The 12766-nt window shown below is 43.3% G+C and overlaps 3 non-coding genes across 3 annotated transcripts; all 3 read right to left on the bottom strand.

The window, feature by feature from the left end:
• Window positions 1–972: 972 nt before the first annotated feature.
• On the bottom strand, window positions 973–1163 carry LOC142726834 (U2 spliceosomal RNA). The gene has a single exon (XR_012877076.1). It is a non-coding gene; the product is annotated as a U2 spliceosomal RNA (small nuclear RNA).
• A 9298-nt stretch (window positions 1164–10461) lies between these two features.
• LOC142726822 (U2 spliceosomal RNA) lies at window positions 10462–10652 on the bottom strand. Its single transcript, XR_012877065.1, has one exon. It is a non-coding gene; the product is annotated as a U2 spliceosomal RNA (small nuclear RNA).
• Window positions 10653–11932: 1280 nt separating this feature from the next.
• LOC142726749 (U2 spliceosomal RNA) lies at window positions 11933–12123 on the bottom strand. The gene has a single exon (XR_012877001.1). It is a non-coding gene; the product is annotated as a U2 spliceosomal RNA (small nuclear RNA).
• Window positions 12124–12766: the final 643 nt, after the last annotated feature.

Below are 12766 nucleotides of genomic sequence, written 5' to 3'. Positions count from 1 at the left end.
TGTAATCCAGTCCAGTCCAGTGCTGCCTGCTGAGCAGCACTGACCAACACTGCCTGGGCCCAGGCTTTTATCTCTGAGGCCCCATTATGATGTCAGAAAGCTGGCTCTGGAATCCTGAGGGCTCCACTATGACACGTGCAAAGTTCCGTCTGAACTTTATATAAGACGGTGAGGCTCAGTCAGTCACTCAGTGTTGCCTGAGAGGGCAACACTGCAACAGCCGGCCGCCAGGCTGTCTTTTTTTTGCACAGCTAGTTGCCTCCAGGAGGCCACAAGAGGGAGACAAGGGACTGCAAAATGGAAAATAGGCATCCACCAACTTTACAGACAACTTCTCCTTGCTCCTACAACCTCCATCCTTGCACAGTTTGTTATTCTTCTAGGTAACATAGTAACAAATCCAAATTGCTGCTCTCTTTGTAGGCAAGCAAGGCTTTGTTGCAACTGCAATTCTTACTTCTTCTTGAAATGTAGGGACGACAGTACATTCCATCACATCCATCTAGTGTACACAGGTAGGTCCATTGTGGCGGGCAGGCGAGCGGGCGGGCTGCTTTATTGGCTGTTTGCTGTTCCCCTACTCCACTCCACTATTTGACTGTTGTGCTGCATCAATCAATCAATCAATCAATCAATCAATCAATCAATCAATCAATCAATCAATCAATCAATCAGTGGCTGGCTCAGGTGCAGCTCTTTAACTTACCTAAAAGGGAGGGCGGAGAGAAGACAAGGAAGGTGAATGAGGTGTTCCAATGTGAAATGCCGGAAACACAGAAACACAGACGACACACAACAAGAGGTGGCAATCTATTCATTAATTGCATTTAATCAATGAGCTCATTATCACTCATGCATTGTCCAACAGGTGTTGAAATAATGGGATTAAAAGGGGAGATCCCTTCAGAAAGACAGAAACAATAGCAAAGACAAAAAACACTTTTGGAATCTGCTTTTAGTCAACACATAAGGAAAGGGTGCACCGGTCCTGGAAATACTGCAATACCAGGTCAATGCGTGGAGTGGACAGAGCAAGCTCTATTTCCATCTCCCTGTTCTAAAAATCCATTTAATATATGGTCCCCAGATAGGGGACGTATCAGATATTAAACTGATAAGAACAGATACTACACTTGATCTTAGCCAAAAGGCCGAGAAGCGATAACCCGAACGGGCCGCGCGTTGCCCGAGCCTGCCCGATACTGCTGTTCAGCCCTTGCAGCGATTCAGCCTACTTCTAGGCAATTCCATGGGGCCCTGCAGGCTCACACACTCACAGCTACACGGGAGGTGAATAAAGGCCGGAGAGGAAGCCAGACAGGATTTGCTTCTTTTGCTTGCACCACAATGCAGTGCTGAAAGAGGAGGAATCTACATAAAAACGCCTTCCTGGCAACGCCCAAATGCCCTGCTGCCATGCAGATAAACACTGGCAGCGGCAGCAAGTGCATGCCCACAGCCACCCCTTGTTCCTTCACACCTTGTATCAGCTGTAATCCAGTCCAGTCCAGTGCTGCCTGCTGAGCAGCACTGACCAACACTGCCTGGGCCCAGGCTTTTATCTCTGAGGCCCCATTATGATGTCAGAAAGCTGGCTCTGGAATCCTGAGGGCTCCACTATGACACGTGCAAAGTTCCGTCTGAACTTTATATAAGACGGTGAGGCTCAGTCAGTCACTCAGTGTTGCCTGAGAGGGCAACACTGCAACAGCCGGCCGCCAGGCTGTCTTTTTTTTGCACAGCTAGTTGCCTCCAGGAGGCCACAAGAGGGAGACAAGGGACTGCAAAATGGAAAATAGGCATCCACCAACTTTACAGACAACTTCTCCTTGCTCCTACAACCTCCATCCTTGCACAGTTTGTTATTCTTCTAGGTAACATAGTAACAAATCCAAATTGCTGCTCTCTTTGTAGGTGTGATCGCAATTTGAGTCACGTTACGCCTTGATCTCCATGCAGGTTCAAATCAGGTGGGGGGGACGAGCTCGGAGAAGCAACAGATACACTGAGACGTTTCTCAAGGTAAAAATCCTTCTGACTTTATTTGCAGAGACACAGAGTTTATATAGTAAAAATATCACATGAATACGTGCAGACACACATTAATCATTTACATTCTTGTAGTTTCTTCCCTCGTGATTTATGTCTCTATGTACATTGTTCTTATATCTAGTTGTTAATCTGGTGTCTGGTCCTTATCTATCTTAGCTGTATGCCCGAAACTCAAACATCATATAAACAGACTCCTTTGTGTCTGGTAAGTCCTTGTAGGGCCCCAATTTCTACTATCTACAGAATGTCTGCAAATCTATTCCATTACCTTTCAATAATACCCAACATATATTCTAATACATGTTTTCTCTTCAGCATTGCACTCATTGAGGTCCCAGATACATTATACATATATTTATTCCATAACAATCCCTCCTTTTGTGATTTTACCAACACCTAAATTCCAATGCTACTTCTATCTCCTGATAGCAAGGCTTCGATCCATTTCTTCACTTGATTCACACAGGTATGTAGGTGGGGTAATCTCACAACACTCTTTCATCATAATGTATAGGCCTCTGATTGAATGCTTCCCTTATTTTGCAAAATGCATAACAATTGAAACATGTAAGCAATATAAACAATATTATGAAACATATCAAGGGTTGGAATAACACATGCAGTATCTTAGTGGCAGTGGGGGAAAATCCTGTAAATATGTCATACCAATGATGGGCACTAGCATCTTTTATTGCTGACGATAAATTTATTACTTCCTTAGCTGCTATTGTAGCCAATACTTTCACTTTACTTAGAGTTACATTATGGGCTGCTATCAATTTCTTTACGTCTTTAGACTTTTGTAACACTTGTTTTAACTCTTCCAGTGGCAAACTAAAATTTCCATAGGGCAAAGGTTCAGGTACCCATACAGTGGACATTATTTCTTCTAAAGTAGGCAGGAACACTATAGTTTGGTTCCCCCAAGTCAAATGCGTCACATTGTATAGACATCCTGAAAATGGTCCTATGAGATTAAACTGGCTAAGGGTCTGCTTGTTGTTAGTTATTAAACATACATGCTGTGGACCTACTTCAATATAAACCTGTAGGTTAGCTTCTGGGATTATAGTGAGTGCGCATACATTATCCTGGTGCTGCATTAGACAGGGTTCATATATCCCTGACTGTTCATTACATACATATCCTTGCTCTGTTAACTGGCACAAATCTATATTCCTCGTCTTATTTTGAGAATCTATGTGTGTTCCTTTCATTTCTGGCATCCAATATTGTCCTAATAATGTCACCGGATCAATCATTACCATTGGCATAACAATAAATTTGCATAATAGAGTAGGATTTTTCACATTAAATGCTATTAGTCTTCCTGCACACCATTTAGGTGTACACTCAGTATACTCAGGCTGGAACAATAACCACGTATCATTTCTCTCTCCTATGGGCAGAATGTCTGTCCATTGCCTAACATGACTACTAAACAATTTATTCTTAAAATTATTCATCTGTTCTTGTTGCCACATCGTTTTAAGCGTACATACTGTCCAATTTACAAAAGTTGATACATTCTGTAATGTTCTATATTCGGTTAGAATACTTTCATTGAAAACATTTAGAAACAGTTCATCTATAGCTAACCCTTTCTGTTGTATGGCAAAGGTAGTAGGTAACCATGAGGCACCTATCCTTAATGCAGTACATGTGTCATCTCCCACTGAGTTTAATTTGTTCATAACTGTTTCTACCTGTATACCATTCAATACTCCTAATCCCGTTCCTACCCCTCCTAATAGCGGGTCATACCATTCTCTTTTTTGTCTATGACAGCTGGGGGATTCAGGGAAGGAAATATTGAAGTGTACATTCTTTTTCTGCTGTTGGGTTACAGCGCTCTTACAAGTGTGTGCGATTCTTTCTAGACTTTGTACTGTTATATGTGGCTTAAAACTATCTCTTAAAATTGTTATCAAGAATACAAAATATATTCTATTTCTTATTTGGCTATTATTCATACATAATATCATCCCATCAGTTTCTTTTATTACAATCGTAGAGTTGAGCCTCTCCTTGTTGCATCTTTCATAAGTCTTATTTATCATTTCGTTTCTATTTTTACTGGTTGTATATTTCTATAGATACTGTAAATCTGGTTCATAACAACAAAACAACAGCCGTCTCTTCTTGTATGCTAATGTTGGCTGTTTTGTCTATGTGAAGGTACACAGTCCCTCCATGTGGTCCTTTTCTCCAAGTCCCTTCGGTTGTAGTCACATCTGTAGTATAACACGGGGCATTGGCCTTACAGGTGTAGTTACCCTGCTTTCTATCCACTGTGGCATTCGCCCACCCTGTCCTGAACTGTTCCAGTGATTCTGTACTGATTACGTGTACAGGAGTAGCAGTTCTGCCTTTTTGTATAAGAGCACACGCAACAACCGCCGCAACAACCGCAAAGATCTTCATTCTTCTGGCTGAAGAACCTTTTTACAATGACTGGCGTGAATCCAGCTTGCCTTTCCTTCGAGCTTCACTGAGGTGCTTGTAACGAGTAGGACTTGAAAAGGACCATCAAACCGTGGCTCAAGGCTCTTCCTCACGTGTCTTTTGACAACGACCCAATCTCCTGGTTCTAGCTTATACGTCCCTTCAACTGAATCAGGACCTGGAATGGAAGCAAAGACTTGTGCATGCACCTTGGTCAATTGTTTGTTCAGCGTTTATACATAATCTGTTAGTCTACCATACTGCATTTGGAGCACCTGTGGAAAATAACATCCTAATCTGGGAGCCGACCCAAATAAGATCTCATATGGGCTGAGACCTGTTCTTTTTGTGGGCGTGTATCTTACTGAGAACAAGGCTAATGGTAGACACTCGGTCCATGGTTTCCCGGTTTCTACCATTGCTTTTTGGTTTTTCAATTTGAGAGTCCCATTTAGTCTCTCAACCTTCCCACTGCTCTGTGGATGGTATGGTGTATGTAGGGCTTGACTTATGCCTAGAGCTGACAACACATAGTTCATGATTTCACCCGTAAAATGAGTTCCTCTGTCGCTCTCGATCATCTCTGGAACTCCATATCTGCACACCACCTCGTTGATCAGTTTCTTTGCTGTGGCTACGGCTGTAGCTTTGGTTATTGGAAAAGCTTCTGGCCATCCTGAAAAGAGATCAATACAAACAAGCACATACTCATAGGTACCGACTTTTGGTAATTGAATATAGTCTATCTGCAGTCTCTGGAACGGATATATAGGTCTGGGTGTGTGCTTCTGTGGTACTTTTACAGTTCTTCCAATATTATGTGTTGCACAGATCATGCATCCTTGTGTAAAACTGCTGGCCATCACACTAAACCCTGGAGCATACCAGGTTTTGTTAACCAAGTCCATCATTGCCGTTTTTGATTGGTGAGTTGCTCCATGTGTTATCTGGGCCATCATTGGGAACATTGTCTTAGGCAGGCACAGTTTATTCTGGCACTGCCAGAGGCCATCTTTTCGTAGCGTTGCTCCTTGGGCCGTCCACTTGTCTTTTTCTTCTTCTGTTGCTTGTCCTTGAAGTTTTTGCAGTAGTTCCGGGCTTACAGCTGGTCTTGTTTCCTCTGGATCTTTTATCTGACATACGGCTGCTAACACGGGTAGCTTCTGTGCTGCTTGCTTTGCTGCTTCGTCTGCCAGGGCATTTCCCCTTTTGTCTCTGGTGAACTCACCTTAGTGTGAGCTTTAATTTTTACTACTGCTACCTCAGTAGGTAACATCAGGGTCTCCATCAAGTATTTTACAAAGTCTGCATTCTTTACAGGTGTACCTGCAGAGGTCAAAAATTGTCTTGCCCTCCATATGGGGCCATAATCGTGTGCAATCCCAAAAGCATATCGAGAGTCAGTGTATATATTTGCTGGCTTTCCTTCTGCATGTTGGCATGCTGCTGCCAGGGCCTTAAGCTCCGCTTCTTGTGCTGAGCGGGACGCTGGTAAGGAGGCTGCTTCTAGGACTACATCTTCGGTGGTTACTGCATATCCTGTAAGAAAAGATCCTTCTACACAATACCTTGAACCATCCACAAAGAGTATTAGGTCTGGGTTTTGGAGTGGGGTATCTTTTACATGTGCGAACCCCCGCTGTTTCCTGGGCCATAAGGGCCATACAATCATGTTCATCAGTTTCAGGCAAAAATTGTGACCATACTTTACCTACGTCTTCTCCCCCTTGCTCCAAAGGCAGTAAGGTAGCTGCGTTCAATGTAGTACAGCGGTGTAAAGTAACCTGCTCAGGGAGAAGAAGAGCACAGGTTAATCTCAAATGTCTTGCAGTTGACAAATGCTTCGGCTGTATTTGAGTAAGAATAGCAGTAATATCATGTGGTGCAAAACTTGGACTAGAAATGCCAGGACCAAATCTGAGGCCTTGTTTAACATTGAATTTACAGCAATGATAGCTCTCACACATGATGGGGAACCTCGGGCCACAGGGTCTAGTCTAGCTGAATAACATGCTACCGGGCGCTGCTGTGGTCCATGACTTTGTGTGAGAACCGCAGTGGCATGTCCATTTTGTTCAGTACAGTACAAAGTATATGCTTGCGTAGAGGTACTCCATGGATTGGTGTCACAAGCCGCTACCAAACACAACTCCTCCTCATTCAGCTGATAATCCACAATACTTTGAGAATCTCACTTTTATCAGGTTCTACAAATACTTGATTAATACAAAAACAAATAAAAATAAAACATTCCCAAAAACTTTACATCAAATTAACAATGTCCAGACAAGTTTTGTTTTGCCTTCTCCCTCATCTAAATCCATAAAGACTCGTGTGAGTGATGTCACCTCGCCTCCTGTGTAACTTTGCTGGAGGGGGATGGTCTCTTACACATAAACTAAAATTGTACCTGATCAGTTCCTTCACCCTTCCCCCCTTTGTGGACTCTGCGAGAGTGATGTAGCAGAGTCCAAAACTACATCTCAACATAACACTAATTTAACCCCCTGTAATGTACAACAGCCTGAAACAAAAATGCCTTTTTCCTGACAAACATTTGATCTTTACAATGACATTATTTCTATGTGAAATCAAAAATAAAACAATTGTAGTTAGTTATTCAATAAAACAGAAAATATTATCTCTGATAACATTAATTACTGCAAACCAATAAACAGTATAACGGTGGGGGCACATACATTTTCAAAACCCCGTGTCTCACAGTATCTGTAGTTTAATACATCTGAATTATCAAAACACATGAAATCTGATCACATCATAACACATAATTATCGTAACTTTTATAACCAACAGCGCTTGCGCAAAAGAGAAGAAATTTATTTCGGTTTGTAGACATTACTGATATATATATATATATATATATCTCAGCAGTGCATATTGAAATCCCTTTGTCTCATCAGCCCTGCAGACTGCACCCAGTCAGCCCCCCTCCTCCTCCTCCCAAACACAGCACACTTCAGGGGGGAGGGAGGGGGGTCACACACTCAAAGCTTCTCACAACTTCTCACAACTTCTCACAACTTAACACTTTCAATGCCGGCAAAACAACATACGTATCTGCAATCATTTATCACACCATTGTATAGAAATTATCTACGTTAATGTTTAACCGTACAATCTGACGGCCACCATCTCTATCTTATAATTACGTGTTGTTTCATCAGTGAACTAGACTGGAACTTCTGTAAAATAGAAAAAACACTACAAATGACAAAATTAACAAGGTGATTATTTCATACTGATTTGGATGGGCCGGGCGTGGCCACATCAGGGGCAGGGGGGGGCAGCCTCTCCCATTGGAAACAGTGCGCAGGGGGTTTCCTACCAACAATGAGGACACACTCAACATGAGGTACGGACGCCATTACCGGGCGTCGGCTGGATCAGCATTTAATGTTGTGTCCATTCATTTCAAGAACAAGATTACATTTCTTATCTCACTAGCAGCTGTTCTCCACCTCCCCCTTCTCTTATCACACAAGTTGATTCTAAATTATACCATATGGGAATTTACTATAAGGTCATTTGCAACTTTAAAACAACTACTACTTCTATAGCTTCCTTTGCTTTAAACTTTACTTTATAATATATGAATTTCCTCTGACACTTTTCATCTTTCAGCCATCCACGTTTTGTGTCACAACATTCATTCCATTTTCCTGCGTCTAACCTTCCATGGGATTCTAGACCACATGCTTTCATTAACTGATTCGTTCCTTGCGTTGCCTTTTTACCTCCTCTTTCTGCTACTACCTGTTTGGCTGTCAGTCCTTGTGGGTGCTCATCTCGTAATAGGAACACCAAGTTCCCCATAGTTATAAGTGGTCGCCTATGGGCAGACCCTAAGTTACGTAGGGGGTAATTTTCCTGATAGGTGAATTTCTTCTCACCTATTTTAGACAGTTACTTATCCCTTCGAAACTTCTTAATAGGAACACCAAGTTCCTCATCTGACTGTAAGTGGTGGCCTTTTTTGGCACACCCTAAGTAATTCAAGGGGTAAGTTTCCTGATAGGCAAATTTCTTTCTTGCCTATTTTCGACAGTTACTTATCCACTTGATACTTCTTATTTTGTTACAGATTTTAGCTACTGACAGATGAATTTCTTTCTCATCTATTTTAGACAGTTCTAGTTTCCGTACTTACTCTACTCTGGCCAGAGGATCTTTCCCTTTCACAGTCCTTTTATAACTTTCCTCGTCTGAGACACCACTCAAGGAGATATCCTCCACACCATAAGAATATTCCTAATCCAAATAACAAGGCAAACGTAAAATCAAGCTGTTCTTTTGACATGCCGGATTATCAGATTGCACAAAATTCTGGAATTTTGAGCTGAAAATCAGTGCATGATAATCTCTGCAAGTACCTCAATGCTGTACACACATTTTCTGTATTTTGCCGGATTATCAGATTGCACAAAATTTTCGATTTCCGGGCTAAAATTTAGCCTATCATAATCCCCATAGTCACCTGAAGCATGTACACATGTTTTTGGTAATTTGCCGGATTATCGGAAGTTTTTTCCAAAAACAATTTCCTTATTCTAAAATGCATTTGTGACACAAAACTGGGTTTCTACAACATTCATACAAATACTGTCATGGAGATCAGGCACTTTATCCTGAGGGTAGGATTACATATAGACTTGACCAGATTTTTACACTAAAAATACCCTCATGTGGCCCCTCTATCCCTCAGGAGTACTACCGGGAAGGTGACCTACCAGACAGGAAGGTGCAGAGCAGAGTTTGTAAGAATTAAGTCTTCTTACCTTGCTGCAGCATTGGTCTGCACGTTCCTTCGTCCGGGTGGTCGCCATTCAAGTCCCGGGAGATCCCCTAGGTGGGGTGCCGTCCTTCTGGTCAAGTCCCTGTTTCGGGCGCCATTTTCTGTGATCGCAATTTGAGTCACGTTACGCCTTGATCTCCATGCAGGTTCAAATCAGGTGGGGGGGACGAGCTCGGAGAAGCAACAGATACACTGAGACGTTTCTCAAGGTAAAAATCCTTCTGACTTTATTTGCAGAGACACAGAGTTTATATAGTAAAAATATCACATGAATACGTGCAGACACACATTAATCATTTACATTCTTGTAGTTTCTTCCCTCGTGATTTATGTCTCTATGTACATTGTTCTTATATCTAGTTGTTAATCTGGTGTCTGGTCCTTATCTATCTTAGCTGTATGCCCGAAACTCAAACATCATATAAACAGACTCCTTTGTGTCTGGTAAGTCCTTGTAGGGCCCCAATTTCTACTATCTACAGAATGTCTGCAAATCTATTCCATTACCTTTCAATAATACCCAACATATATTCTAATACATGTTTTCTCTTCAGCATTGCACTCATTGAGGTCCCAGATACATTATACATATATTTATTCCATAACATAGGCAAGCAAGGCTTTGTTGCAACTGCAATTCTTACTTCTTCTTGAAATGTAGGGACGACAGTACATTCCATCACATCCATCTAGTGTACACAGGTAGGTCCATTGTGGCGGGCAGGCGAGCGGGCGGGCTGCTTTATTGGCTGTTTGCTGTTCCCCTACTCCACTCCACTATTTGACTGTTGTGCTGCATCAATCAATCAATCAATCAATCAATCAATCAATCAATCAATCAATCAATCAATCAGTGGCTGGCTCAGGTGCAGCTCTTTAACTTACCTAAAAGGGAGGGCGGAGAGAAGACAAGGAAGGTGAATGAGGTGTTCCAATGTGAAATGCCGGAAACACAGAAACACAGACGACACACAACAAGAGGTGGCAATCTATTCATTAATTGCATTTAATCAATGAGCTCATTATCACTCATGCATTGTCCAACAGGTGTTGAAATAATGGGATTAAAAGGGCAGATCCCTTCAGAAAGACAGAAACAATAGCAAAGACAAAAAACACTTTTGGAATCTGCTTTTAGTCAACACATAAGGAAAGGGTGCACCGGTCCTGGAAATACTGCAATACCAGGTCAATGCGTGGAGTGGACAGAGCAAGCTCTATTTCCATCTCCCTGTTCTAAAAATCCATTTAATATATGGTCCCCAGATAGGGGACGTATCAGATATTAAACTGATAAGAACAGATACTACACTTGATCTTAGCCAAAAGGCCGAGAAGCGATAACCCGAACGGGCCGCGCGTTGCCCGAGCCTGCCCGATACTGCTGTTCAGCCCTTGCAGCGATTCAGCCTACTTCTAGGCAATTCCATGGGGCCCTGCAGGCTCACACACTCACAGCTACACGGGAGGTGAATAAAGGCCGGAGAGGAAGCCAGACAGGATTTGCTTCTTTTGCTTGCACCACAATGCAGTGCTGAAAGAGGAGGAATCTACATAAAAACGCCTTCCTGGCAACGCCCAAATGCCCTGCTGCCATGCAGATAAACACTGGCAGCGGCAGCAAGTGCATGCCCACAGCCACCCCTTGTTCCTTCACACCTTGTATCAGCTGTAATCCAGTCCAGTCCAGTGCTGCCTGCTGAGCAGCACTGACCAACACTGCCTGGGCCCAGGCTTTTATCTCTGAGGCCCCATTATGATGTCAGAAAGCTGGCTCTGGAATCCTGAGGGCTCCACTATGACACGTGCAAAGTTCCGTCTGAACTTTATATAAGACGGTGAGGCTCAGTCAGTCACTCAGTGTTGCCTGAGAGGGCAACACTGCAACAGCCGGCCGCCAGGCTGTCTTTTTTTTGCACAGCTAGTTGCCTCCAGGAGGCCACAAGAGGGAGACAAGGGACTGCAAAATGGAAAATAGGCATCCACCAACTTTACAGACAACTTCTCCTTGCTCCTACAACCTCCATCCTTGCACAGTTTGTTATTCTTCTAGGTAACATAGTAACAAATCCAAATTGCTGCTCTCTTTGTAGGCAAGCAAGGCTTTGTTGCAACTGCAATTCTTACTTCTTCTTGAAATGTAGGGACGACAGTACATTCCATCACATCCATCTAGTGTACACAGGTAGGTCCATTGTGGCGGGCAGGCGAGCGGGCGGGCTGCTTTATTGGCTGTTTGCTGTTCCCCTACTCCACTCCACTATTTGACTGTTGTGCTGCATCAATCAATCAATCAATCAATCAATCAATCAATCAATCAATCAGTGGCTGGCTCAGGTGCAGCTCTTTAACTTACCTAAAAGGGAGGGCGGAGAGAAGACAAGGAAGGTGAATGAGGTGTTCCAATGTGAAATGCCGGAAACACAGAAACACAGACGACACACAACAAGAGGTGGCAATCTATTCATTAATTGCATTTAATCAATGAGCTCATTATCACTCATGCATTGTCCAACAGGTGTTGAAATAATGGGATTAAAAGGGGAGATCCCTTCAGAAAGACAGAAACAATAGCAAAGACAAAAAACACTTTTGGAATCTGCTTTTAGTCAACACATAAGGAAAGGGTGCACCGGTCCTGGAAATACTGCAATACCAGGTCAATGCGTGGAGTGGACAGAGCAAGCTCTATTTCCATCTCCCTGTTCTAAAAATCCATTTAATATATGGTCCCCAGATAGGGGACGTATCAGATATTAAACTGATAAGAACAGATACTACACTTGATCTTAGCCAAAAGGCCGAGAAGCGATAACCCGAACGGGCCGCGCGTTGCCCGAGCCTGCCCGATACTGCTGTTCAGCCCTTGCAGCGATTCAGCCTACTTCTAGGCAATTCCATGGGGCCCTGCAGGCTCACACACTCACAGCTACACGGGAGGTGAATAAAGGCCGGAGAGGAAGCCAGACAGGATTTGCTTCTTTTGCTTGCACCACAATGCAGTGCTGAAAGAGGAGGAATCTACATAAAAACGCCTTCCTGGCAACGCCCAAATGCCCTGCTGCCATGCAGATAAACACTGGCAGCGGCAGAAAGTGCATGCCCACAGCCACCCCTTGTTCCTTCACACCTTGTATCAGCTGTAATCCAGTCCAGTCCAGTGCTGCCTGCTGAGCAGCACTGACCAACACTGCCTGGGCCCAGGCTTTTATCTCTGAGGCCCCATTATGATGTCAGAAAGCTGGCTCTGGAATCCTGAGGGCTCCACTATGACACGTGCAAAGTTCCGTCTGAACTTTATATAAGACGGTGAGGCTCAGTCAGTCACTCAGTGTTGCCTGAGAGGGCAACACTGCAACAGCCGGCCGCCAGGCTGTCTTTTTTTTGCACAGCTAGTTGCCTCCAGGAGGCCACAAGAGGGAGACAAGGGACTGCAAAATGGAAAATAGGCATCCA

Source organism: Rhinoderma darwinii, unplaced genomic scaffold, assembly GCF_050947455.1.
Source record: "Rhinoderma darwinii isolate aRhiDar2 unplaced genomic scaffold, aRhiDar2.hap1 Scaffold_631, whole genome shotgun sequence".
Taxonomy (NCBI): Eukaryota; Metazoa; Chordata; class Amphibia; order Anura; family Rhinodermatidae; genus Rhinoderma; species Rhinoderma darwinii.
The sequence above is the reverse complement of the archived record's forward strand: the minus strand, read 5'-3'. Positions and strand labels throughout refer to the sequence as shown.